The 27054-nt window shown below is 56.1% G+C and overlaps 1 protein-coding gene across 2 annotated transcripts in view; it reads right to left on the reverse strand.

Moving 5' to 3' along the window:
- Window positions 1-23196, reverse strand: part of SOX13 (SRY-box transcription factor 13) — a 47502-nt gene extending 24306 nt beyond the window's left edge. Inside the window, exon 1 of one of the 2 annotated variants that reach the window (XM_081112402.1) lies at window positions 23110-23196. The gene's annotated coding sequence lies outside the window, so the exon portion shown is untranslated. Of the gene's footprint in view, window positions 1-9103; window positions 9284-23109 lie in introns of those variants that run through there. The other variant, XM_081112403.1, reaches the window with a different exon arrangement.
- Window positions 23197-27054: the final 3858 nt, after the last annotated feature.

Below are 27054 nucleotides of genomic sequence, written 5' to 3' on the forward strand. Positions count from 1 at the left end.
TTTTTTCTTGGCTCTGACTCCTTTTCAAAAGGGCAGGGAAGCAAGGGGAGGAGAGAAGCAGCATCTTCTCCGATTTCATCCAAATGCTCAGCACACAACCCCCAAGGCAGCCAGCCTGCACCCCACTTCCAGCCTGGGACCCGGACTTCCAGCACCAACTGAGGCTGGACCACCCCAAGCAAGAAGAGAGCCAGCTCTGGCAAAGGGGTGGGGTGAGGTAGGATTTGGGGAGGGATCTTAACCTCTGGAGCCCACAATGCTAATAATAATAAGATAATAACTGTAGCCCTGACCAGTCTGGCTCAGTGGCTAGAGTGTCGGCCTGTGGACTGAAGAGTCCCAGGTTCGATTCCGGTCAAGGGCATGTACCTGGGTTGCGGGCACATCCCCAATAGGGGGTGTGCAAGAAGGCAGCTGATCAATGTTTGTCTCTCATGGATGTTTCTAACTCTCTATCCCTTTCCCTTCCTCTCTGTGAAAAATCAATAAAATATATATTTTTAAAAAAGATAATAACGATACACTCAAAGTACTTAACACGTGAGTCATGGACGCTAATCAAGTAGATGGGACTCTGGGGACAATCAGATGAGTTGGCAGATGCCAGCTGCCATCAAATGGGTCAGTCTGGTGTGCAGTAGCTGAAGACGCCCTTGGGTCGTAGCTAACATTTACTGAGCATTTACTTGGCACCAAGCACTGTTTGAATCACTTTTACTTACACTGATGTATTTCATCTTCATGATAATCATCTGAGTTAGGTGGTATTATTATTATTCACAGAAGGGATTGCAGCCCGAGCAGCCTGGTGTCAGAACCTACCTCCCAACCAGATGACGGGAACAGGAACCGAGCACACAATATGCTAAGTGCCATCTGTAGGAATCAGTTCTCGTAATGCTTTCAGCAGCCCCGAGATGCAGTTACTATCAGCACCTGTTTACCTATGAGGACACAGAGGCTTCAGGAGGCTAAGCAATTGCCCGAGGTCACAGCCAGCGGGTGGTAACCCGAACCAAGAGACTGGCTGTTGAGTCCCTTCTTTTAAGTGCTGGATTAGTCTGGCTGCTCTGTCCCAAGAGCCATGGACAGTCATTCCTGGAGCCTGAATTGCTTACCCCCCCACCCCCCGCAACCCCGATCTCTGCTGGGCCACTGCAGGGGGTCAAGGGACCCAGGCAGGTCCCGAGTTCCATTGATGCGAGAGAGAGGTCAAAGGCCAACTTGGGGCCCAAAAGGCCCTGGTTTCACAGGTTGCAGGCCGCCCTCCTGCCAGCCACACCAGGAGACCAGCTCAAAGCTGGGAGGGGTCAGCCACCTGCCCTCACCACGCAGAGACAAAAGGTCTCCAAGCCAGGGCCCTACCACAGCATCTTCCAGGGGCCTGGTTCTGGAGGTCACAGGGCTGCCCCACCCTGACCTCCCTTAGGTCTCACTTCTGCATTTCCTGGGTGTCCCTGTGTGCCACCTGCCCCCAGGCCGCACTGCAGCTCCCTGAGCGTCTCACTCACGCCTGGCTCTCAACAGCACCGAGCAGCCATGCGCTTCATAGACCCCGCAACACATATGCCTCATGAATGGCTGCCGTCATTCTTATTTTCTTATCAAACTTTCCTAAATATAGAAGGAATGTGTGCTCATTGTAGAAGATCTGCAAAATTTAATAATATAAAGAATAGAAAAATTAACAAGCCACCCATTTCCCATCAATCCGGAGGAGGCTGCTGATAACAATTTGGCACATCTCCAGATCTCTTTTCCACGAGTGGTTTTCTTTTTCATCACGGAGCTCTTCGGCGAGTTTTCATATCGCCCCCCTCTCCCCCCCCCCCCCCCACACACACTTAATAGAACACATAAGGGGAGTTTCCATGCCACTGAAAGTTGGAAATTATGAAACACTCTTTACAAAGCCGTGGGTCATGGCTGCACATCTTCCACTCCAGGGCTACATCGCAGTTTCCTTCACCAATGCCCATGGCCAAAACGGTCCACTCATGAAACAAGTTACTGACACCTCCACCACCGCCGCCTCCGGTGGGTCACAGCCATTCTGCTCCAGTGACAGATGGAAAGGGAAGCCCCCCCCACGCCCCCCCCCCCCCAGTCAGTGGAGAGAGCAAGGCAGCAGCAGGACACACACACACACACACACACACACCCGCACCCCCACCCCCTCCCCCCGCTTCCTGTGGATGGGCTGGGAGTACATAAAGTGGAGTACGGAGGCTCTGAGGGGGCCCGGAAGCTGGGGTCCAGGTCTAGCTGCCTCTGCAATGGGGAGGGCCTGTCTCAGCGTGTCTCGGGGCCTGGCTTCCCCTTAAAAAGATGGAGAAGCACAGTGAGATACTGCTTGACACCCATTACAATGACGAAAATGACACACTAAGAAGTCCTGGCAAAGATGTGGACAACTGCTAGGAGGAATGTAAAATGGTACAGTCACCATGGACAACAACGTGGCAGCCCCTCAAAAAATTAAACAGAGAAAGACCGTAAGATCCAGCGATTCCACTCCTGGGTGCGAACCCGAAAGAATGGAAGGCAGAGTCCTGGAGAGAGAGTTGTACACTGACGCTCACGCACAGCAGCCAACCCGTAGCAACAACCCACACGTCCACGGAGGGCCGAACGGAGAAACACACGTGGTCGCAGTGTATAGTGGAGTGTTAGCCTCAAAAAGGAAGGCGGCTGAGACACAGGCTACAGCGTGGATGCGCCTTGAAAACACCACGCTAAGGGAAATAAGCCAGACACAAAAGGGCTGGTAGTTCAGGATTCCCCTTTTGAGAGGAACTTGGAGTCCTTCCATTCAGAGAGACAGAAGGGAGGATAGAGGTTACAGGGGCTGCGGGCAGGGACCAGGGAGCTGCTGTGCAATGAATGGTACAGAGTTTCTGTTTGGGATGAGGCAAAGCTCTGGAGTGGCCGGTGGCGACGGCACAACAGGTGATGTGCTTTATTATCGCCACTGAGCTGTACCCTTAAGAATGGTTCGCGTGAGACATTTTGTTATGCATATTTACCACCAGGAGGGAAAGGGTGGAGAACATGAAACTGCTCATCATTTGCACTTTCCCACACCTTTCATCTTGCCGATGGGCAGAGGTGAGAGCAGAAACAGGGCCTCCAGACTGGGAACAGTGTCAGGCTGGGCATGGGGAGCGCGGCAGGCTGCTCGCAAAGCCATAATTAACAGCGCTAATTGAAGCGTCTAGAAAAGGCCAGAGCCAGACAGTGCCAGACCTGCCCCACCCGAGCGAAGGCCTTCTCCCCCCACCTCCCAACTCCCCAAGCCTCCCTCGCCTCTAGGGAGGATTAAAGGCTGCCACCTGCCACCTGCCTCGCTGAGAGACAGTGTCTTAGGGCCCTTCAGCAGGGAGGTAAGGGGATCTGGGGCAGTAAGATGGGGATAAAGGAAGAGATTTGGTCTTCCCTTAAAATCAGCTTTCCTGGAAACCCTTCCTTCAAATGCCCTTCTCAGGACGGTGGCTTCAAGAAGCGCCCTGGGCTGACACCCGGGTCCGGAACAGGTGTGCACCTGACTTGCAGACCCACCTGGGCGAGGTACCCTCCTGCCCTGGGCCTCTCTCTTGCGGTTTCCTCCTGGTGTCCTCCCCATCTGGAGAGGACACCGTGACCGTGGCCCAAAGGGAAGCTCTAAACCAGAGGCCTGTGCTAACAGAGGGGGTGCCTGGGGTGGGAGCCGCCTCGGGAGAGAAGGAGGGAAATAAGGCCTCGCCAGCTCACAGGGACTCCTCCACCTGTTCCACCGACGCTGGCTGCAGTGGGCCACCACGTCATCCCTTTCCCCCCTCAGTGACTGGCAAGCTGGTACCAAAGTCTCACGAAGCCCTGAGGTTCATTGGGTAGTTCCATTTCCTATTTCTAGCGCCTTTCCTGGTAAACGTGACCCCACAACCCATCACAGGGCTTCCCGTGTCTCTAAGAGCTGCCTGCGCTCGGCGGCACTACTCAATGATAATGCATCCTTATAAACACGTGAATTAAAACAAGTGAATAATTAGGAAAACACAGAGTGCAGGCCACCACCAGGGACCCTTGGGGATTTCCTATGGAACAGCCACCAGCATCTTTGTCCAGAGAGGAAGAGGGATGAGTGTCCCCTCCCCCGCCCCCCACCTCCCCAGGCCCTCCCTCTGCCCCCCTTGGGCTGTTAGAGGCTCTCTGCCCTTCCCCCCACAGCCTGCAGCCCTGACCCAGGGGATGGGGGTCAGTGATGGGGTCAGTGGAGGCGCCAGCTCAAAACCAGCTCTGTGGCTTAGGAGGAATTTAACCCTCTTCCTGCCGGCTCATGACTATGCGCCCTGACAGGCCTACCTGTGTTGGGGTGGGGGGAGGAACTGCAGAGGATCTAGACGGCTGGGGTGAGACTTCTGCGTGCACTGTGAAAATTCGCACTGGATCTGGAGGCAGGCGGTCTGAGCTTAAGCCCTGGCTCTGCCACAATCTGGCTTAATTCTCTGAACCTGGGCTTTCCTAGTGGGAAACTGGGAGTCAAAACACCACCAGATTTGCTGGGAGCCTTGGCCAAGAGCTTTTCTCAATGTCAAAGCACTCGGTGCACTTGGTGGTTGGTTTATAAGCCCAACGCACGAGGAGGGGATGGGTGCCTGTACTGCACGGCAGGCTCTGGGACACCCCGCCCCACCTTCCCAGCCCTCTGTTTCCATTTGCAGTGGAATGAAGTCTTCCTTCTGCCCCAGAGAGAAGACTGTAAGTGGGGGAGGCGCCTCGGCCTTTGACGCTGTGAAATCCATGCAGGTGTGCGGAGCCCCTGCCTCTACCTTCAGGCTGCGACCAAACTGGAGGCTATTGACAGCACCTGCCACTCACTCACTGTGATTGCCACAGGCCGAGCGCCTCACAGCTTTTCAGCAACGACTAAACCCATTTTACAGACAAAACCCATTTTATAGCCGAGACGACTGAAGCCAAGGGGTGGAGGCAGAGTCCCACTTCAGGTCTGTCTGCCTGACCCCAAGCTCAGAACCACAGCACAAGGACCTGGGAGAAGAGGCTGCTACCCACAGGTGCTCCAAGCCCAATTAACCCTCTCATTGTGGGCGTGGGTGCGACCGGGCAGCCTTCACTTCCTGCCAGGCTCCTGCTGGCGGTTCCTGGGCGCCCAGAGTCCAAAGATTAGCGACCGGCTATGGATGACGATGAATTATTAAAATCCACCAGCAGTTGGGTTTTGTGACTGTGGTAGTTTCGGGCTTCAAAGCGATCCCAACTACATGTGAATTTCTTTGGTTTTTACAAAAATCCATCCTGCGTGGGGTGGAGCTGCCCCCCTCAGGGACCAGTTTCGTTTCAGGGAACACACAAGATAGTGTGCTCTGAGCCAGACTGGCATTCCGGCTACACCTGGCAATGCCCTGCCCGAAGCTGGTGTGAGAAGCGGTGTGTTCCGTTTTCTGGGCTTCTCCCCAGCGCCCGCATGCAGGCCCCTCCCAGCCCACCCCAACCCCACCCCCCACCCCACGCTCCCAGCTCCGGGACTGGGAGAGAGAGCAGCTCTCGCCCTTTGAGGAAGGGCTCACTCCAGGTACAGAATAACCACAGCACCAGCACCAAACACCTGGGGAAGAGTCCCAGGTGCCAGGCACTGTTCTGAACACCTTCCATGGAATCCTTTGTAATCCTCCCCAACAGGCAGGCCCGACTGTCCACAGCATGGTACAGCTGAGGAAGCTGAAGCACAGAGAGGCGAAGTAACTTGGCCAGGGCCACACAGCACATCCGCGGGTTGCATCTGAAGGAGGAATACTGTGCGAGGCTGACAGTCTGTCCCCACCACCAGATCCAGAGGCCATACACCTGACCCCAGGGAGGGGCTGCCCCCCATTCCAGGCAGCCCCAGGAGAGCCACAGCCCCTGCACCCACCACCACAATCGCCACGATTCTAGTATCGGCTCCCCCCTCACTCTGCGGCCTCCCCTCCTCCAGGCCCTGCGATATACACAGCACTTACCAAATCCGTTCCAAAACCCTCTCAGGTGTTACTCTTTTCCCACTTGGTAAATGAAAAAACTGGGCTCTAAGAAAGTTCTGGTATTTGCCAGAAATCACGCACCTTTGAAGAAACAGAACCAACACTCAAACCTGGGTCTGAGACTCCGGCTTGTCCCAGCCTCCTAACTCAGGGCTGCGAAGACGGAGCTGCCACCATCCGTCCTGGAGCCCCGGCCAACTGGGGTGAAAGGCTTTGTTCCCACAATGCAACTCGGTTTCCTAGGATTTCGCCTCCCCAGACAGATTACAGCTTCCCTGAGGACAGGGTCTGGTCCTCCCCTGGCCTCACCCAGGATTTACATGAGGACTTAGTAAGCTTATCCAACCCCCAACTCATTTGTCCAAAATACCTCAAACCACTGCCTTTTTCAAAGACACCCAGAGATTACTACTCCTCCATCCTGAACCATATACATCTGCCCATTCATCGAGAAAGGGCACATGTTCGATTTGCCAGGAAAGCCAGCCGCACTCATTCACTTGGGCCCAGGACCAAAGCCCAGGGCAGCAGGGCTCAGGGCAGAAGGGGAAAGGGCACAGCCCACTGCCCGGGGCTGCCAGCACGGCCCACACCTGGGAGCCCACTCGCCCTGGCGGGGAAGGGAGAGCTGTCTCCATTACCAGCTGGGGTGGCACGATTTGAAGGCAGCAAAGATGTGTGAAAGGAAAGAAAAAGAGCAGGGGTTTGTGGGGGAATGTCCTAAGGCAGTGATGGCGAACCTTTTGAGCTCGGCGTGTCAGCATTTTGAAAAACCCTAACTTAACTCTGGTGCCGTGTCACATAGAGAAATTTGTTGATATTTGCAACCATAGTAAAACAAAGACTTATAGTTGTGATATTTATTTTATATATTTAAATGCCATTTAACAAAGAAAAAATCAACCCAAAAAAATGAGTTCATAGGTTCGCCATCACTGTCCTAGAACAATGCGAGAAGTGTCAGCCCGAATGAATGGGCCCGGGTCCCGGGAGTTCTGAAACTTGCTCTGGTTCCCCCGGTCCACGTCCAGGCTGACCTCGGCGGTCCCGGCCCACCTGCAGGCTAAGCCAAGGCCCTGGGTAACCCCAGCAGGACTCCACCTGGCACCTGCTACAGAGGAGCCACCATTTGTCTCCGAAGGACTGGGGTTGCTAGTGGAGCCCCAAGGCTGGTGCTGGGCCTGAAGACGTGCTCCACACACGCTTTACTGAACTGCATCTCTGAGTTCATCCTTTCACGAGCCCCTGGCAGAGCCTCGAGCCGGCCAGGGAGAAGAATGCCAACACCAGAGGACAAGTACCCGGCCAGGCTGTGTGAGCATAACAATAAGATAATAGTCCAAGCCTCACAGCTGGCAGCCAAGCCATTCTCTCACTGCCCCAGCCCTCTGCCCACCACCCGATGCACACATTCTCTGCCCTGGCTCTTCCCAGAACCCCACGGACGCCTTTTCTCCTCCAGCGAGTCTGCCCTTCCCAACCATGTGACCTACTGGACTGCAGGATTCGACCGCTTAAGAGGTGCACTCTCTTTGAGGGATCAGCCATCACCAACCCCGACCCTGAGAAATCCCCCCATTCCCCGAAGAAAGGCTAATGTAGCTGCATCTACTGCAAGCCGAACAGCCGGGAGGAGGATGAGGGGAAAACAAGAGAAGAACGAGACCAACTTACATGAGGGGTGGGTGGAGGAAGGGGACTTGCTTCCAGGAAGGGGGACTGGTGACAACACGGGGGAAGCGCGGAGGCCAGCCTGGTGGAGGGGGCGCCACAGGTGCGGCTCCTGCCCTCTCCACTGTCTTCCGGGAGCCCCACATACCACCTCGCACACACAGCCCAGGCACCGCAGAGCTCTATCTGCTGCCCCAATCTCGAGGCCGCGGGGCTGAATTCCACCAGCTCAGCACTTCTGCAGAGGGGGGGTGTTTTGCTTGTGCGCCATTCTTTCCACCACGGTGTCCATCTGGCCCACTCCTCCTCCTCTTTCCGGGGTCCTCTCACGCACAGCTGCTCTCCTCCCCTTGTAGGGGTCTTCCCGGGCCCAGCCATCGCATCAAACTCTACAGCGACTCTGTCCGAATGCCCATGCCCTGACTCCATTTCACGGAGAAAAATTTGGAGCCCAGGGCCCAGGGGGCATGAGGGTGAGAGGGCAGCCCGCTCACCCTGCCTACAAGAGCTATTTGGGTTCACATGGGGATGCCATGCCATCCGGAAGGGTGTCTCCCCACACAGACCTGGGCTCAAACTGGGCCCAAACTAGAACTGTCCCCTAGCACAAGCCAAGACACCACAGTCAATCACAAAACTGTTGACTTGTCTTCTTTCCTGCTCAGCCTCTCGCCATGGTCCCTACGTCTCCCCAACACTGGGGAACAGAATGTGCTTGGCTGGAGACCTGGATGTCATAAATTGTGCTAATAACAGATTCTCGATCTGGAAAACAAAATAATGGAGGGCCTGGCCCTTCCTTTCGGCTCCTCTGACCCCCAACACTATTTCCTGCAAGGCCAGAAGAGAAAGCAATGCCCCTTTAGCCATAGTCGGAGAGGGAAATGGGTTCCACCACCCCAGGACCCCAAGGGGCTCCCTTCTCCCCACCAGCCTCTCCAGTCATGGGCACAAAAACCAGGCCCCAAGGAGCGACTTCTCTCATTTCACTCAGCCTCACATTGACTAAGCCCTTGCTAAGCGCCAATCACAGTGGCCCTGTGTGCAAAGGCGCCCTGGCCCCCGCTCACGGATGAGGGCTGCCTCTGGGAGTGGGGACAGCTGGGCCTGGATGTCCTTGCTGAAGAGCAGTGGCTGGTCCAGCCCTTGGGACGCCCCTCAGGGAGGGCGACTCTACAGCGGGTGGCCCTGAGCTGACTCTGTCCCCCGTCGCGTCGCCTGCCCTCGGAGAGAGGGTCAGGGGAGACGTGGCCCAGGCGTGAGAAGGCGTAAACAAGATCAAACAGCCAGAAGCAGCCATCTTCAAGAAGAACAACAGTATAAAAGGCAAATCTGAATGTGCCTGGAGATGGATTATAAAACTGTTCAGCGTACTGGTTTTATGCAAATTGCATGTAAATATGTACACGGACCTGAAGGAAATCCAAGGGTCACGGCTGCTCTCTCTGCCGCTCTCTCACTCGGGGCTACGAGGAAGCTGTCTGCCCAGCTGGCCAGGGCACCCGACGCCTGTCCCCGCCGCCTCTCCCGGCATCCCCTCCGCACCTCGTTCTCTTCTTGGCCTCACCTCACCTCACAGCCACCTGAGAAACCTGAGTGCGGAGAAGGAAGAGAAAATGGAGACGTGCCCACGCGGGGCACAGCCAAGGTGGCAAATGAGGGAGACAATGGTGGCCCCTGCCCAGGCAAACACCCTTCCGATTGGGTCTCAGGTGGGCTCCCTGGAATGTCAGGAGACCCAATGGGCTCCAGATATTCTTCAGTGCCCGCCCCCCCGCCCTTCCCATCGCCAAGTCCTCAAAACCAGTGGCAGGAGGCCAGGGGGCGCTGCGGCCAATCCCAGAGTGGTTCCACTGGCTCTGCTCAGGGCCACACACGCCACGCGGAACAGCTGCCCCCGCACACCCACAGCCACCGAGAGACAAGGCAGCCCCACCGCCTGGACGCGTTCCCATCTCCAAATCTCAGTCTCCTCACCCACAAAATGGGCAGATCCTCTTGGCCCTTCCTGACTCGTGCTGGGAGGCACCCGAGGTGCGCCCTGGGGAGGGAGGCACTGGACCCAGTGCAGATGTGGGACTGCGGCGAAGGGTCTGGCTGCACATCTGGAGCTTGAAATGACCAGGGTGGCTATCCTCACCCTCGCCTGACGGCTGCCACAGCAGCGCAGCATTCTCGTTTCATGTCAGGTAGATCCCGCTGGGCCTTCCCAAGTCGCAGGTGGGAAAAGCGAGGTTCCGAGAGGCCAACGGACAGGCCTGAGGACACACAAGCTGGAGGCAGACCGGGGCCTCGGTCTCCCACCGGCCCGCAAACACCAGCACTGCAGTCACAGGAAGATGTCAGGGGGCCCCTGGAGGGCTTCACCCCGTGGCAAAGGCAAGACGGGGGCCCCACTGCCCGATGCATGGGGAGCAGCCCCTGAACTGGCATCCCTGCCCCAGCCACTTGCATCCGCTCACTCCGCCTCAGGCCAGCAGGCCCCATGCTGCCCCGGGGAGGCCAATGCCGGCCCCTCTGGTCCTGGGCTTCCCGCTGACTGGTCTACCCATAGTCCATTACCAGTTCGAAATCATGGAAGGAAGGAGACGCACAATTGTTTTGATATTCGATAGAGAGGCGGAGGCCCAGAAGGAGAGACAGGTTCTGATGCGGACAGGACCACACGGAGGGCCCCTCACAGCTCCCGTCTGCTGTGCTCCCGGGCACGGCAGAACTTGGCACACCTTTCTCTCTAATACTCAGTCACCCGGCCCCGGGGGGGATCACATTACACGCGGTTCAAAGAAATTAGGTAGATGTCCCAACACCGAGGTTCAAAATCCACAAGCTTCCAACCCAGAACTATCTGACCCTAAAACTCAGTGATGTTTTCCCTAAACAATCCTGCTTCTCTACGAAGTGAAGACTCTTCCAGAGCGATGAGACTGAATTTTTCATAATGCACTGGAGGGGGAGGCAGAGGAAAGACACTTGGTGACGACCAAAATCGGCAGCTCACCCTGCAGTAAGCTGGGATGAGCCTAGACTTTCGCCTGCCCTGCAGGCCCTTCTCAGCCTCACCCCGGCCATCCTTCCGGCTGTTGTCCTCACAAATCTATAATCCTATATAATTAATGCCTAATATCCAAACTGTCCCCTCGACCGAGAGTTCGACCAGGAGTTCGACCAAGGGGGCCAGGCCGGCCAGCCAACTGCAGGAAGGGAGGCCCAGGCTGGCGGCAGCGGCGGGCAGACAAAGGAAGGGAGGCCCCAGCCGGCAGCTGCTAGGGACCCTACCTGTGCACGAATTTCATGCACGGGGCCTCTAGTATAGACATAAACATGTGCTCTGGGGGCTGGCTCACATGGTGCCCCTGCCTAGAAGGTCCATCCTACATTCTTGACTGGAAAACTCCTATACCTCACTCAAAGCCCAGTTCAAACGTTCCCTGCCTTCATAAATCACTCTCTGATAATCCTAGCAGAGCTGGGCCCTCGGACATCCTGGTCTCTAGTACTTGGCCGGAATGCAATTATTTCTTACCGTCTACTTCCCAGGCTCCGGCTGCTCTCTGAGCCAGGGACAATACGGCCTAATCTTATGCAGTCCTTACTATAAACCAGGCACCACACCAGGTACCTCTTCACACTTCACCATCTCAACAGCCCCACTGGCAGCAACTACTATCTCCCCCATGTTACAGACGAGAAAACCAAGATGCAGAGTTTGTTACCTACAAAAGACCACACTGGCAGGCGGCTCCAGAATCTGCCAGGCTGTGCTGGCACTGTAGTATTTTTCCCTGCCTCCCCCAATCCGAATACATGGTAGGTGCTCCGTGCTCCGTAAAGGTTTGTACGGAGGGAGGAAGGTGCTGCCACACCCCAACCACCTGGAACCCTCCTTGACCCAAGCTGCCCTACTTGTCGCCCCGCCTTCCATCACTACCCACATTGCTCCTGCCAAACTATCTCCTCCTCATTCTCTAGGTCCTTATGTTTCCTCCCCAAAGCAGCAGGTGCCTTCCCATCTCCCACCCTTTTCCTCCTTGGGCACCCCCACCCCCCCGGGGGTGAGGAGTCCTGTAGGCCTTCCGGTGGGAGACGGACGGACAGTGGCCTCGTGATGGGTGGGGCTAGAGGGGCCGACTCCGCCGCCCCACCTTCCTGCACCAGTCAGCACTGGTTTCACCTTGTCTCGGGCAAGAAAAAAACAAGCACCAAGGGGTAGGGGGAGTCTGGAGGTCAGCCCCTGCCCCGCCCTCACCCCCAGCAGCCCCTGGCTGACCTGACCCCTGGTCTTGGGCTTGGAGGAGGGGGCTGCTCCCTGGGGCCAAGGGGGAGGAGACAAGAGGTCCTTTGTGTCTGCCTGGCTCCTGAGACACCTGTTCTCCCTCCTGCCTGCAGCCTCCCTCCCGGCCGCCTGTGTGCGGCCTTGTTTATCCTGCAGCCCTGGCAGCCAGGCCCAGCCTGCTTTCCCGGTGGGGCTCCGGCAGCCCCTGCCAGCACCTGCCCAGTCCTGGCAGCCCCGGAGGCTGCCGGCCAAGCACAATCACCCTGCTGTTGACACAGTTGTTGATTTTCGGGAGGGCAGGGAGGAGCGGGAGGGGAGGAGAAAAGCAGCGAAGGCATTTAACGCCAGGCTGGTTAATTCGCAATTGGCCCTGGCAATCCTGCAACCGGCCCTCCCACCCCTGCACCCTTTCCTAGGAGAGGCTTGGGCTTCCAGTACCCGGGCTGCTTGGGCCACACACCACACTGTGCCCAAGTCCCACTTGAACCCGCAGCACCACGCCCTAGGCAGTCACCCCCCCCCCCAAAAAAATAATGCTCCCCCCTGTGCTGGCACACACAACTCACAGCTGAGCAAGGAAGGCCTCTGGGTGCCGGGAGCCCCTAGCCACCCTGTTGTTGAATGTTCTACACTGACCCTCCCCCGCAAAGTCAGGATGACCAGGGGATCTGCCCTTAAAACCTTCTCTTCTGACTTGTTCTTGCCAAGCTACCTCCTGCTCATTCTCTAGGTCTTTGTTTCCTCTTACAGGGAGCCTTCCCTGACTGCCCAAAGCTGGTTGTGGTGCCCCTCTTGGTGCTCCCGGAAGCCCTCTACCCTGCACCTCCTTCCCGTCACTTTTGTCAGTCAGTAGCCAACCGATTATTTACTTCTCTTTATCTTCCTCAAAACTGTGTCATGGCTAGGCTGGTCTCATAGCCCCGGTGTAGCGGGCACAGCCTGGAGGCAGGCGCTCCCGACACATATGCTGAGTGTATGGGTGAACGGAGCAGGCCCCCACACGCCCCACCATCCATCCACTCCACCCCGCACCTTCCCGCTCTGTCAATCACCCCTTGGCCCAATAAGACCCGTGGCTGGTTAAAAGGCTCATGTGCTCAGGAGGTACCTGCTAATTTGTCACCAGGACATGAATTTAGGTTGGTAAACCCCAATCGGCGAAGTCAAGGGTCCTGAAGGGCAAGGGGTGGGTGAGATTACCTGACAGGAGAGGGAGAGGGAAGGAGACAGAGAAGACCCTTGGGTTGGAGACCAGCTAAAGGGCCTGCCGTCAGTCTTTCCCGCCCCATCCTAAACCCCACCAGCCTTGACTGAGGAATCACAGGGCCCTTTGCACCTGTGGCCAACCATCCAACTCCACAGGAAGGTGGTGACAGTCCAACTCGAGACCCTCTCTCTAAGCCGCCCAACACACTCGCACCCACGCTGGCACGCAAGCCCTCCCGTCAATCCTGGCTCCCAAGCTCTGCGTCAATCAACAGCCAAGAATCACCTCCAGATGGGGGGTGGCATGTTGAGGAGAACGGCTCTCAGTCCAGGTGGTGGAAAAGAAGGGGATTTACATTATGAAAACCCTGGGTCCCAACCTCACACCTGTCAGACAGCTATCACCAAGAAGACAACCAATAACGAGTGATATTGAGGATGTGGAGAAACGAACCCTCCCACGTCGCCGGCGGGAATGTAAATGAGTGTAGCCACTATGGAAAACAATATGGAAGTTCCTCAAAAAATTAAAAATGGAACTACAGTATGACCCAGCAATTTCACTTCTGGGTATTTAGCCCCCAAAAACCAAAATGCTAACTTACAAAGACATGTGCACACTTATGTTCATTATTGCAGCATTTCTTACTGTAGCCTAACTGCGGAAGCAACCTGGGTGCCCATCAATAGATGAATGGACAAAGATGTGGCACAAACACAATGGACTATTACTCAGCAATAAAAGAGAATGAAATTTCACCATTTGCTACACATGAATGAATGTACCTAGAGGGCATTATACTAAGTGAGATAAGTCAGACAGAAAGACAAATACCTACCCAGCCGGTTTGGCTCAGTGGTGGAGCGTGACCTATGAACCAGGAGGTCACAGTTCAATTCCCAGTCAGGGCGCATACCTGGGTTGCAGGCTCAATCCCCAGAGCGGGTCATACAGGAGGCAGCCAATCAATGATTCTCTCTGATCATTGATGTTTCTATCTCTCTCCCTCTCCCTTCCTCTCTGAAAGTAATAATATATACATATATACACATTTAAAATAAATAAAATTTGCACACAAAAAAAGAAAAGAAAAACAAATACCTTATCTTTTCACTTATATGGAGCGGGCAAAAGTAGGTTTACAGTTGTTTGTATGGGAATAATACAATTAATAAGTAACACAAGAATAAACTCTGTGCTTCACATACTCACAACTGTAAACCTACTTCTGCCCACCCCATATGTAGACTCTAAAAAGCAAAATAAATGGATAAACAAACGAAACAGAAACTCACAGATACAGAGAACAAACTGATGGTTGCCAGAGAGAGGGGGGTTGGGTAGAAAAGGGGAAGAGGATTAAGAAGTACTAACTTCCAGTTATAACATAAGTCACGGGATGTAATGCAGAAGGAATAGAGTCAATAACGTAAGTATGTATAATGACGGATGGTTCCTAGACTTCGTGGGGGACCGCTCTGCAGGGTATATAAATGTTGGTTCACTATCTTGTACACCAGAAACTAATATACTATTGTGTGCTAACTATAATTAAAAATAATATTTACTACAAATTAAAGATCAACGACAACAAGAAACAACCACGAGTTGCATTAGAGCAACCATGAGAGCAACTGGCCCCCGGTGCCCTGAGCCAGTTCCAGCGCGGCCATCGAGAACAGCTGTGCCGCCTGGGCCTGGCACAACGCGAAGAGCCTCTCGCACCTGGACTCATGCTCTGGCAGACAGCAGTCAAGTTCATCCCTTCACTTCCTCCGACACCAAAGAGCACGCTCTCCTGCTATATGCCTCTGCCCCGGGCCCGCTGGGACACAATTCCTTCCTCTGTCCTCTGACCCTGTTTCCTGGCGAGGGTCCGGGTGAGTGAAGGCTGAGCCCATCTCCCGAACCCCGGAACCAAGAGGAGAGGCCCCCCCCTCCCTGCCCCACCAGCCCCAGCCAGCAGAGCCCACAGCCCCCACCACTAACTCTTTCCCTACCGCTCCTTACCCTGGCCAGACTTCCACACCACCCACTCCTGGTGTGAGGGTGGCCCCGGTTCCATGCTCACAGGACAGGAGGAGGACGCTGAGCTCAGAGACAGGAGGGAAGAAGGGTTGCCTGCCCACTGCCTGCTGCTCTCCAGAGAGACTGGGGTGGAAACCCCAGTTGTGCGGGGCCCAGAGGCTCTGGGGTCTGGCACTCAGCGAGGAGGGAGGCGAGGAGGGCCCCCCTTCTGACTCCCCGCAGCAAGGCCCCACGGCTGCCTGGCTCTCTATCTCTGCCCACTCTCCCCTTTCCTGCTTAGTCTCAGGTCCCCACTGTCTCCCCGGGGCTCTCAGAGACACTGCCTGTCCCCCAGGCGCCAGAGGGGGCTGACTGAGCCCCCACCTGCCGCCTATACACACACATGCACACACACCCTCTCCACCAGCCAGGAAAAAGGGAGCCCGGCCGGGCAGGGCAAGCCAGAGAAATGGCCGGGCTGGAGGGGCCCCTCCCTTCTTCTTTCAACAGCTCCCTATTCATTCCGACTCCCCTCACCCCACCTGCCTCTGAGGGCCTGGTTGTACCTGCACACGGGCTTCCTTCCAGCCCCTCCCACTAAGCTTTTATTCCCCCTTCCTTCCCCACCCACCGCGCCTCTCCAGGGACAGGCCCAGAACCAAAGCTCACAGGGCTGAGTGAATGGCTTCAGGCTCTCCACAGGGCGGTGAGGGGCAAGGTTAAGAGAGCGTCGCACCCCACACCCTGAAACAAAACTTCCCTCACTCTGCACTCTGAGGAGGGCGGGCACAGGACCTGCCTGTGTGGCCAGACAAGAGTTCATTTTTATTTAACCCTCACAGGAGGACATGGGGGGCGGGGGGTCTGGCGGGAGGTGAGAATCATCAATTGCGCCCTCTGTACGTGTCCCAACTGGGGATCGCACCCCAACCCAGGCATGTATCCTGACCCGGAATCAAAAGAGCAACCTTATGGTGCACAGGACAACACTCAACCGACTGGCCGCTGCAGCCAGGCCGGGCCGGGCAAGAGTTAATTCTTTGGAGTCATGTGAGGTGAGCTGCAGCCAAGGCTCCTCTCCATTTCCTAGCTCCTCCCAGGTGCCAGGGCCAACGCAGGAGCGTCGAGGGCCTGGGTACCTGGGCCGCCCACCCCAGCTGAGCCCAGCCTGGGGCCCACCCAACCGTCCCCTAAAGGAATCAGTCCAGGCTTACAGGCTTCCTCTCCTGTTCCACCGTCACCTCTCCTGCCAGGGACCCCCTTTCTGCAGAAGATTCTGGCGTTGGTCGAGCCTCGACTCCTTTGGGTCTTCCAGGGAGTACACTGACGACTGCTTTTTCTGTCTCACTGTCCGTTCTAGATATATTTCAAATTCTTTCCACCCTGATTACAAAAGTACAACATTGTTGGACATTTGGAAACTATAGAAATAAGAACATAAGTATGAGCCACAGTTTTTAAAAGAGAAGTCACCAAAGGCTGTGGGACCAGGGCAGGCCAGCCAGCTCCCGGAGTTGGGGGAGGGGGTCTGCTTTGCCTGTTTCACCCTGGCCACCCACCCTCATCTTGGGCTACCTACCCCCTTCAAATGGCTGAACCTGGGCCTCCGTGGCATCTACCTCTGCCCAGCTCAGCACAGGGTCTGGGACAGCCAGGGGCACCTCTAGCCCTGCCAAGGAACTGGACCTAGCCCCAGGGTCCCCCACCCCCTTGTGGAGGGGCAGGAGGGGGCCGGATCAGGCCTTCAGGGAACCAGTTTTCACCCTATCCAGTTCCACAGGCGGCACATTCCATTCTGAGTCAAGCAGGGGCGGGGATGGGGGAGTTAGGGCGGGGGGAGCTGGGGGAGGAGCCCAGTCTGGCCTCCTCTGGGGCGGATCCCCCAGGGAGCTCGGGGCCTGGCAGGGATCACAGAGCTAAACCACCAGGGGAAGGAGGCCAAGGGGTTCCTGCCCAGGCTGAGGCCCCCTCCCGGTCTCCTCTCCTCAAGTTTAAATACTGACGTGCACCCAACCGTGGACATCTCCCCAGAAGACACAGGGGGGACAAGGTGGGCGTTAACTCTAAGCCCCTCCCCCCAAACCAGGCCACAACCCCCCAGGCTGTTTATGGGGCTTGATGCCAAGGCCATTTAAATGCTAAGGCCACTTCGTTAGGGAGGGGAGTCGGAATGCTGTGGTGTGTCAAGGGCAAGGGAACCGGATTCCTAGTTCATGGCCGGCTCAGGCTTCCCGGCGACAAAAGCACCTGGGCAGTGATGCTATTTAGGAAAAGGGGGGCCGCTGGAGAGACTGTCCCCACGTCTTCCTGCCTCCTGTTCTATCCCATACACACCTCTCCCACCACCTCCCTGCCCCCCAGGCCCATAAAAACATTTCTGGCTGGAACCTTCAACCTCTGGGTACAATTCTCAGCCCCTGTCCTCCTAGCTTGTCCCCAGGTGCACACAGCACATCCTGGGCTGCGTCCAGGCCTTGGGTTTGCCCACAGATGACCTTGGGAGGAGGCAGGGGAAGCCAGACACTTCCTCCTCACCTCACAGCCAATGGGACGTCTAACCACTGTGCTGTCCCTTCTCTGGGTTCACCCCAAATCCTCCCTTACAGCACCTAGGAGAGCAAGGGGGCCCAGGCTCCCGGCCCCTCCCAACAACGGCAGGTCACCAACCAGAGGTGTGTCAGGGGCAGCTGAGCAGATGGTAACTGCGGGGTTCCGAGCTGTGGACCATGCAAGGGGATGAAACCTTTTCCTGGGGGAGCCGCACGGGCCTCATCACCAGGAGGCTGGCGCACAGATGGTCCCGTGGGTTTCTGGGCCGGGTCCGTGGCACTCAGGCCGACCAGCACTCACTCCTCCCCTCTCCGCTCCACCCTCAGGAGGGAACTACCACATCACCGCTGCTCAGAGAAAGCATTTGAATTTTTAAAGAAACTGCTATCTGTCAGACCATGACCACAGAAACTAGAGGAGGTTAGAAGAGGCACTCAAAATGGGGTTGCCCTAGCCCTGGCAGGGTAGCTCGGTTGGTTAGAGTGTCGTCCTGATAAACAAGGTTGCAGGTTCAATTCCTGTCAGGGCACATACAAGAATCGACCAATGAATGCGTGGAACAACAAATCGATGTTCCTCTCGCTCTCTTCCTCTACCTCCCCCCCTTCCTCTCTCTCCAATTAATAAAATTTTTGAATTTCCACAATGGGGTCGCCCAGGCAAAGACTCCCATCCAGGGCACGTCTTCCTGTTTGGGAACAGGGAGATGGCAGGAGCCTTTACAGTGATCTTCATGGGCCCAGGTTCCCCGCCTGGCGACAGGCACTGTGACAGCCTACCTGGCTAACACATCCGCTTCCAGAAAGGGGACCAGCAAAAGTTCCGGCAGGAGCGAGCCCTCTTAGGCAAACACCAAGCCCAGAAATAATTCTCATTCAAGGCACGATTTGCTGTGGGCCTGGCCAGGCCTTCCCAGCACAGAGCCCTTTGCAAACACTCAGCTTTGCCCCTGAACGTGGCTGGGGGAGGGGCGCACGGGCACAGCTGCATTTCAAGTCCACCTTTTCCAGAGGCATCAGCTTCAGCTTCCTAGTGACCGACTCAGGGAGCTCCCCCAAAAGGGCCAATCTCACAGCACCCCCCGAGAGGAGAAAACCTTTGCAGAATCAAGTGTAGCCCAAGCAAATACTTGCCTGGCAACAGCAAACTCCAGACCCATCCCATTCATGGACCCCCTGCTGTAGATACTGACCAGACGTTCTAAGAGATAGGGATTCTCATTGTTATTGTCCCATTTCACAGATTGGAAAACCGAGATGTTTTGTACTGCATGCCCCCCCCCCCCCCCACTGCCCTTTACACATCATGTTGCCCTGAATCTGCTAATAAAGTAGCAAAATATTCAGGAGGGGCCCCACGTCAACTCCCCCCTGCCCCCCCCCCCCCCCATCTCTATCAGGAGTTAAAATGGGGATAAGAATGTAGCTGAAATCTGAGTCATTTCCAAAGCCAAGGCAGCACTGGGAATGGTCCCACCTATAAAAGCAGTTCGGGACCATGGTAGAAGACTGGAAAAATCGACAGAAGATACAAAAGGAAGTAAAAACCACCATATGTCCAGTATCTAGAATTAACCGCTGTAAAAAGGCAGCCTTCTAGTTTTCTTTCTGCGTGCATCCTGCACGTGTGTATACATCCCATTACCTTCACGAAATCGGTACTATATTATAGTTTTATGCCGTTTTTTACCCTTTTTATTATATAGTTTTCAGTGCATAAACTAAGCTTTTTTTAACGACGCTTTTTGGTTTGGGTTTGGGCGAGAGGGGGTATAGCTGATACATGCACACGGTACTACAGTCAGAAAGGACAAAAGCGTCTCCGGCGAGATCACCATCTTTCCTCCATCCATCCCTCAGCCACTGCTTCCCTCCCCTGGGGCAACTCTGATGACCATTTCTTGTGTACCAACCAACCTTTTAAAACCATAAATCAGACCCTGTCACTCCCCTCTCCAATGGCCTCCATCGCCCTGGCCATAAAACCCAGGCTCCTCACCAGTCCGTCCTACCAGGTCCCAGTGACCAGGCTCCGCACCCCTCTGATTTCTCCAGCCCCCCTCCGGCCACACTGCTATTGCAAACCCAGTTCTGGCCTCAACAATTTCTCACTGGCTTCCTTCCTTTTTGTGCCACTGGCTCCTTCTCATCCTTTAGGCCTCCCTGAGCTGTCCTCTCCCCAGGGCGGCTCTCACTGGCTTCCCCAAGTAGGGCCACCCCTGCTCACCCCCCACACATATATTCTCTATCCTATCACCCTGCTGTGTTTCTTTCACATCACATAGGACCTACTATTGTCCTGGTTACTTATTTCAAATCATTGCCTGTCGCCTCCCACTAGAAAGAAGTCTCCCTGAAGGTGGGCACACCACCCGACTTCACCCCTGGAGCCCCGCTGGCCCGTGTAGGTGTTCAACAAATCTGTTAAAGGAATGAATGGGGATGACTTCATTGGCTGGTTCTCCTCACTGGACGCCCACTTGCAGGATCTCCAAGCACCAATCACCGATCACCTGGCCATCCTCCCTCATGCCTGGGGTGGGAGTCGGAGGGTCAGAGGAAGGAGAGAAAGCCCATTGTGTGAGACAGCGTGGGTGGCCAACAGCTGCCTGCTCTTCCCTCGTCCCCAGCTCAGAGTCCAGAATCCCAGGAGCTGTGACAAACCCAAATTCCTAGAAAATACTCTCTATGCAAGTAGAGAGTGGGAGGTGAAGCTGTGGCCCATCATGTACCCAAAATCCCATACCCATTCCACCCGGGCCGCTGGGATATTCCAGGCTCCCAAGTGAGACGCGGCAACAGGCAACACAGACGCTGCCTTCCCCAGGCCCAGCCCAGCTCGGCCCAGCCCACCTGCCTCTTCCCCGGGGCCCTGCACACCTGGGCTCCTCTCTCTGGAAATTCACCCAACCCCAGAGACACAAATGCACATCCAATCCATGAGCCAGCAGCCCAGGCCCTGTACTCAGGGGGCACCCTGTGGAGGCACTTCCTTCCTGGGGCCTGATTTCCACTGAGAACACTGCAGTTGGGCCAAGATTGATTTTTTTTAAAAGGAGGGAACAGCCCTAACTGGTTTGGCTCAGTGGCTAGAGCATCAGCCTGTGGACTGAAGGGTCCCAAGTTCGATTCCAGTCAAGGGCATGTACCTTGTTTGCGGGCACATCCCCAGTGGGGCATGTGCAGGGGGCAGCTGATCGATGTCTCTCTCTCATCGATGTTTCTAACTCTCTATCCCTCTCCCTTCCTCTCTGTAAAAAATCAATAAAAATATATTTTAAAAAAATAAAGGAGGGAACGAAGTACCTTTCATAAAAATTGTGAAAGAAGAGAGGGAGGAAGGAAGGGGGGGCAAGAAAGAAAAGTTAAAAGACTGAACAAGATGGAACTGGAAAAGGAGTAAGGGAGGATTTAACCAGCTGAAAACAAGAAAGGGTGGGAAGTGTGAGGTTTCTTCCTTTTCAGAAATGGACAATTATTATAATTGATTAAATGAGCACAATCCAGAAGCGCTCTCTGGGCTCTGTACAAAGTCAGGTTAGTAATAACAAGAACAGCTAACATTTCCCCAGCACTTACTACGTGCCAGGCACTGTTTGCTTTATCAAGGCTTTTAATCCTCAAGACAACCCTATGGAGTAGGTCCTGTTCCTATTAAGCCCATTTTACAGACAAGCAAAGTGAGGCACAGAGTAGTCAGGTCAGATTGCTCAAGATCCTGTTGCCAGTGGCAATACCTGGGCTCTACTCCAGAGCCTTGGTTCTCAACCACTAAGCTATCCTGGCTGTCAGTGGTACAGTCAGAGGGGTCCCTGCCCTCCTGCAGTTCCTGCCTTGCAAACCACTATTCTCTTTTAATTTTCCTTTCAAACCACTATTCTTTAACTATTGGATACCCATCTCAAGGCTGTGTGCATAACGCTGCCCATCTGGCATAAGGGGAAATCTAGGGAAGTTAAAGGACTCGCCCAGGCTCGCGCTGGCGGGGAATTAGGTCCCTCCTGTCCTGAATCCCGGCATCTGCAGCGCCGCCTCCTCAGGGAGCCGGTGGAAGCCAGGGTCCCTGGAAACGCCCCCCAGAGCAGCATCTTTCTGCCGGCTTTCGCCAGACCCTTCCCCAGCGCCGAGGCGCCCCGCCCGGAAATTCCCACAGAATCCAAGCAAACTTCCCAGGAAAACTCCCCGGCTTCCTCCGAGCCCGTCCCGGAGGCGGCTGCCAAGAGCGCCGCTGGAGTCCTTGCAGCTGCCGTCCACCGCGGGCGGGAGCCGCCGCTCGTGCGCCGGGGTCCTCCCGGGAAGGTCGGGGCTGAAGTTCAAAATTCACTTCCCGCCCAGGCACAGCTCGCGGCCCCGCCCGGGGCTCTCCGGCCCCACCACGACCCGCCCCCCCCCCCTCCCGCGCCCCAGCGCCCCAGCACCAGATCCGTAACCAAGCAGCTGCCGCGCTGGGTCCCGCAGCTGGAGACCCCGCGGGCGATCCCCGCGCGTCTCGGGACTCGAAGCAGCATGTGTGCGCGCGTGTGAAGCAGAGGGAGACACAGAGCGAGAGAGAACGAGAGAGAGAGAGAGAGGGAGAGAGAGAGAGAGAGAGAGAGAGAGAGAGAGAGAGAGAGAGAGAGAGAATGTGTGTGTGTTTACGTACCGAACGCGCGGGTGGGAAAACAATGGCGAACTGCTGGGAACAGTGACCGCCCCCACCCCCACCTCTCCACCCCCCGCACGATCTGCTCTGACGGTGAAACCGGGAAGAAAAGGTTCACCTACGACCAGCTCCAGGCGGGAGGTGGGGGTCGTAGGAAGGAGACGAGGTGGGAGGCGGGAGGTGGGAAGCGGGAGGGGTGAGACAGGAGCAGCGGCGCAGAAAACAAACAGGATGCAGCGCCCGGCTGGTCGGCGGGGGAGCCGACCTGGAGGGTGGGAAGGGTGGCTCTGGCGGGGGCCCCGCACCCCACACACGGGGCGGGGCGGGGGGCCTCGTCTCGGCGCCGGCCCCGGAGTCCCACTCGGGGCGCTCCCAGGTCGCCCCGGCTTCCTGCTGGGAAGTCCTTGAACTGGGCGAGCGGACAGGATGCTGTGAAAGACCTGGTGCCGCTCGGCCGGGCGCGGGCGCGGGGACCCCGCCAGCGCGGCTCGCGCGGGGCGCACAGGCACCGACCCGCGGCCTCGCCAGGCGGCCCCCCTCTCCACGACCACCCCGCCTCTCCCCGCGAGGAGCCCCCGCCGGCCGGCGCTGCTGGGGTCGGGCAGGGGATCCGTCCTTCCTGGGAAACTTTGCAAAGGATGGAAACTCGCAGGGATGAGAGCCGCGTGTGCCCAGAACCGTGGGGGCGCGAGTGTCAAACTTCCGCGGGCGGGAGGGGGCGCGAGGGGAGCACTTACTACTCAGCCGGGCGCCGCGCTCCGGGCTCCGGGCTCCGGGCTCCGCGCTGCCGCTGCTGCTGCTGCTCCGCCGTCGCCCTGCGCCCAGCCCGGCTTCCCGCTCACATGCCCCGCCGCGCAGCGGCCGGCGCGGGGCTGGGAGGGGCACGCCCCCCGCCGTCGGCCGGCGACTCGCTCCGGACTCCGGGCCGACCGGGTGCGCGCCCAGCGGCCGGCTGCGACCGGGCGGGGCTCTCCGCGGGCCAGGCCGCTCTCCGCCCTCTGCCCTCTGCCCTCCGCTGCGGCCGCCTTCCTGCCCCGGACTCGCCCGGACGCGGCGCCGGCCCGCCGCCCGGCTCTCCTGCTCCCCGGCTCCCCGGCTCCCCGGCTCTCCGGCCCCGCGCCCGGGCTCAGTCCCGGACGAGCCTCCGCGCTGACCGCTGCGCCGGCCTCAGCCCGGCCCGCCGCTCCGGGCGGCGCCGGCACCCGCACCCGCACTTCACTCCCGAGCGGGACCGGGAGCCGGGCGCTCGCGGCTCGCGGCGGCGCGGCGACTCCACAGCCTCAGAGGAGAAAGAGGGAGGGAGACACGGCGGGCAAGGGGAGGAGGAGGGAGGAAGGGTGGGGAGACGGAGGAGGGAGGGACAGAGAGTTCCCTCCTCCTCCCTGCAGCCAGGTCCATCCTGGCATCAACAGCTGGAAACCTCTGGTGGAGAGGGGAGAGCTGAGCTCCTCGCGGCGGAGGCGGATGGGGGCGGAGAGAATATTAAAAAGACGGGGATTCTGCCGACTCCCACGGCCGGGAATGAGGGTCCTACAGAAACTCTTAGCTCCTTAGGGCAGGCCCCCAGAAGTTGTCCAGCCAACTCCCAGCGCCCCAACCCTTTCAGGCGGATAAACTCGATGTAGGGTTTTTTAAACCCCCATTTCAGAATCTCCCTTAGGGACCTGATCCCTCCGGCAGCTGGACAGCTTCCTGATGCTTCAGCCCAGTCCCCAGTCCTAAGCCAGTCCTTGGTGTGTGCTTCCTGACCTGTTCTGTATAGAGGAGTGGATTCCTGTAATTCAGTGTTCTTGTTTGGTTGTTTTTTTTTTGTTGTTTGTTTGTTTTTGAATTATTGATTTCAGAGAGGAAGGGAGAGGAAGGAAGAGGGAGAGAGATAGAAACATCAATGATGAGAGAGAATCATTGGATCGGCCGCATCCTGCACGCCCCCTACAGGGGATTGGGCCCACAACCCGAGCCTGTGCCCCTGACTGGAATCGAACCCGGGACCTTCCAGTCCGCAGTCCAACGCTCTACCCACTGAGCCAAACCAGCTAGGGCTCAGTGTATTTTTTTTTTAAAACCTATAGTATGCCTGGCCCAGCTGGGTGCAGAGGACACCAGGATGAATGACAGAGTGTCCTGTCTGGATTCCCACTTTCTGAGGAGACAGATGGGCGAGCACCTCAGGCATGGAGCCCAGCTAAAGCACCTGGGTGTGGAGCTGGGGCAGCCTCTTCCAGGGAAAGTGCCATGTGAGCTGGGTCTTGGGAGGACCTGTGGGAGCAGAGCAGGTTAAAGGAGTGGCCGTCGCGGAGCTGCAAATAATGTGCCCCCGGCGTCAGTGATGAGGGTCTCCGCAAGTGATGGTCCGCTGGCCACATAGACCTACTGAGGGCGTGAGATTTCATCATTCCCCATCGCCTTCGTTGGCTAACTCTTTCCATTCAACTTTTCGTTCCCGGTGTAGATATCAACTCCTCCGGGAGCCTTTCTTGACGCCAATCTGCGTCAGGTACCCCTTCTGTATAGGGGCTCCAGAGGCCCCTGGTCACAGTGTGAAAACAGTCCATTTGTCTGTCACCCCCCACTGGACGGTAAGCTCCACAAGGGCAGGGATGTGTCCAGGGGTTGGCAAAGAGCAGGCCCTTGAAAAGTACTTGCTGCCCAGCCCGCATGGCTCAGGGGTTGAGCATCGACCTATGAAGCAGGAGGTCACGGTATGATTTCAGGGCAATGCCCAGATTGCAGGCCTGATCCCCAGTGGGGTGCATGCAGGAGGCAGCTAATCAATGATTCGCTCATCATTGCTGTCCTCTCTCCTTTCCTCTCTGAAATCAATAAAAATATATTTTTAAAAAATACTTGTTGATCATTTGGTTGATTGAAGGGAGTGGGGAGTCAGTGAGGGATTCTAAGCAGGGTCTCTGCTGAGATCATTCTAGCCAGAGAGAGGGAGGCCAGCGACCAGACAAGGGCAATCGCCACCGGACCGGCTTGGGCTGAGTTAAGGGGAGGGAAGACGGGAAGGAAGAAACAGGTGGCGATAAGAAGGTAAGAGAAGTCGGTATTAACTCATCACAGCCTGGCTTTTGGGTGACTGTGGATGAAGCCATCTCGGACACCATGAGAGTTACCCAGGTGCCACCAGCCAGCATGCCTGTGCTTGCCGTATACTTGGATGTTTTTCTCTGGCTCCTGATCAAGCTTCCATGGGAGCTTCACTGTGGGCCCGACCTGTAGCTGTCCTTAGCCATGGCTATCAGAGAGGAAGAGCAGGGAGGTGGGAGGTGGGAGGTGGGAGGTGGGCTGTCCTCTCTCCAACACCCCCCCCTCCTCCATCCATGATATTCCCCTTCACAGGTGTCTACTCTTCCCAGGCGCTGCCACTAGCTTGCGATATTTTTAGTATCTGCCTACTATGTCTTCTGTGTGGAGCTGCTTTCATGCACAGTACCTACTTGTACCTTATCCTGATTCTCTGAGTTTGGTATCATTATCCCATTTTAAAGATGAGAAAAATGAAGCTCAAGGTCATAACCAATAAGTGGTGGGAGGAAGTTACCTGACTCTGAAGATCCTAGATCTTTCTATACTATTATACCATTTCCTAGGAGCACCCATCACATTTACACCATGTAACCCAGCTGACCACTCCCTCCTTGAAACACTGCACAACTTCACTCTCCCCCGAATGTCTTCTGGCCTCCCTGGCTGCCTCTCTCAGCCCGCCTTACCTCTATTCCTTCCGCTACCTTTGTCTCCAAGTGGGTGTTTCCTGCGGGTTCTCTCCTGGGCCATGTTTTCCTCTCTCTGTACCTTCTCTCCCTCGGTGAAATTTTATTCGTTTCCATAGTTTTCAATAACAACTATATGTTGATTATTCTCTCAATTTTTTATTTAAACCATTACATCTGTTTAGTGTATTTCAGACTCGTGCATCCAACCACACACTTGACATTTCTACCCAAGGATCTCACAGACACCCTAAGCGTCACCTGTTCAAAATTAAACCTTTAGCTCCTACTCCCAAGCCTGCTAACACACTGCGCCATCTGCCCCATCTCAGTAAGAGGTCCCGAACCGTGACCTACCCAGTGGCTGAGGCCTAAAACCTTAGACTCATCCCTGATTCCTCCTCTTCCATCTAATCAAATTAGTGCCGCGGATCTATCTCCGAAAATATGTACCAATCCATCCACTTCCCTTTCCTCGCTGTCCCACCCTGGCCCAGGCCTTCATCATCTCTCAGCTGGACTCCCACAGCCTCACTGCTTCTCAGAGCTGAGACCACCTGCAGCCGCATAATTTAACAAAGACTGTTTCCATCCACATGACTTTAATATCTGTTCCAGAAATTTCTTGTCCGGGAAGATAAGACTGTAAACCAGTAAATAACTTCATTATTTGCTTCAGAAACTTCCGGAAAATCCATTTATCTGAACAATAGACTGCTCCCACAGCCCCCTCCTCGGATAATAGTTTGCTTAACCTGGCAAACCACTGGCTTATCGAACCATTGTTTATTCTTCAAGATCCTTCCCGCGCTGTGTCCAATCCTAAAGTGTTATCTCACACATTTTGCCCAGTCTCAATCAGATCTTCCATATTGAAAATCTGCCTTAAACTAGGCTTCAGACCCTGTAAGTACCTCTTCACCTGGGGAGCACCCCCCACCCTGCTCTTCGCAGAGCTGGCTC

Source organism: Myotis nattereri (genome assembly GCF_964212035.1).
Source record: "Myotis nattereri genome assembly, chromosome: 18".
In the NCBI taxonomy this organism is placed as follows: domain Eukaryota; kingdom Metazoa; phylum Chordata; class Mammalia; order Chiroptera; family Vespertilionidae; genus Myotis; species Myotis nattereri.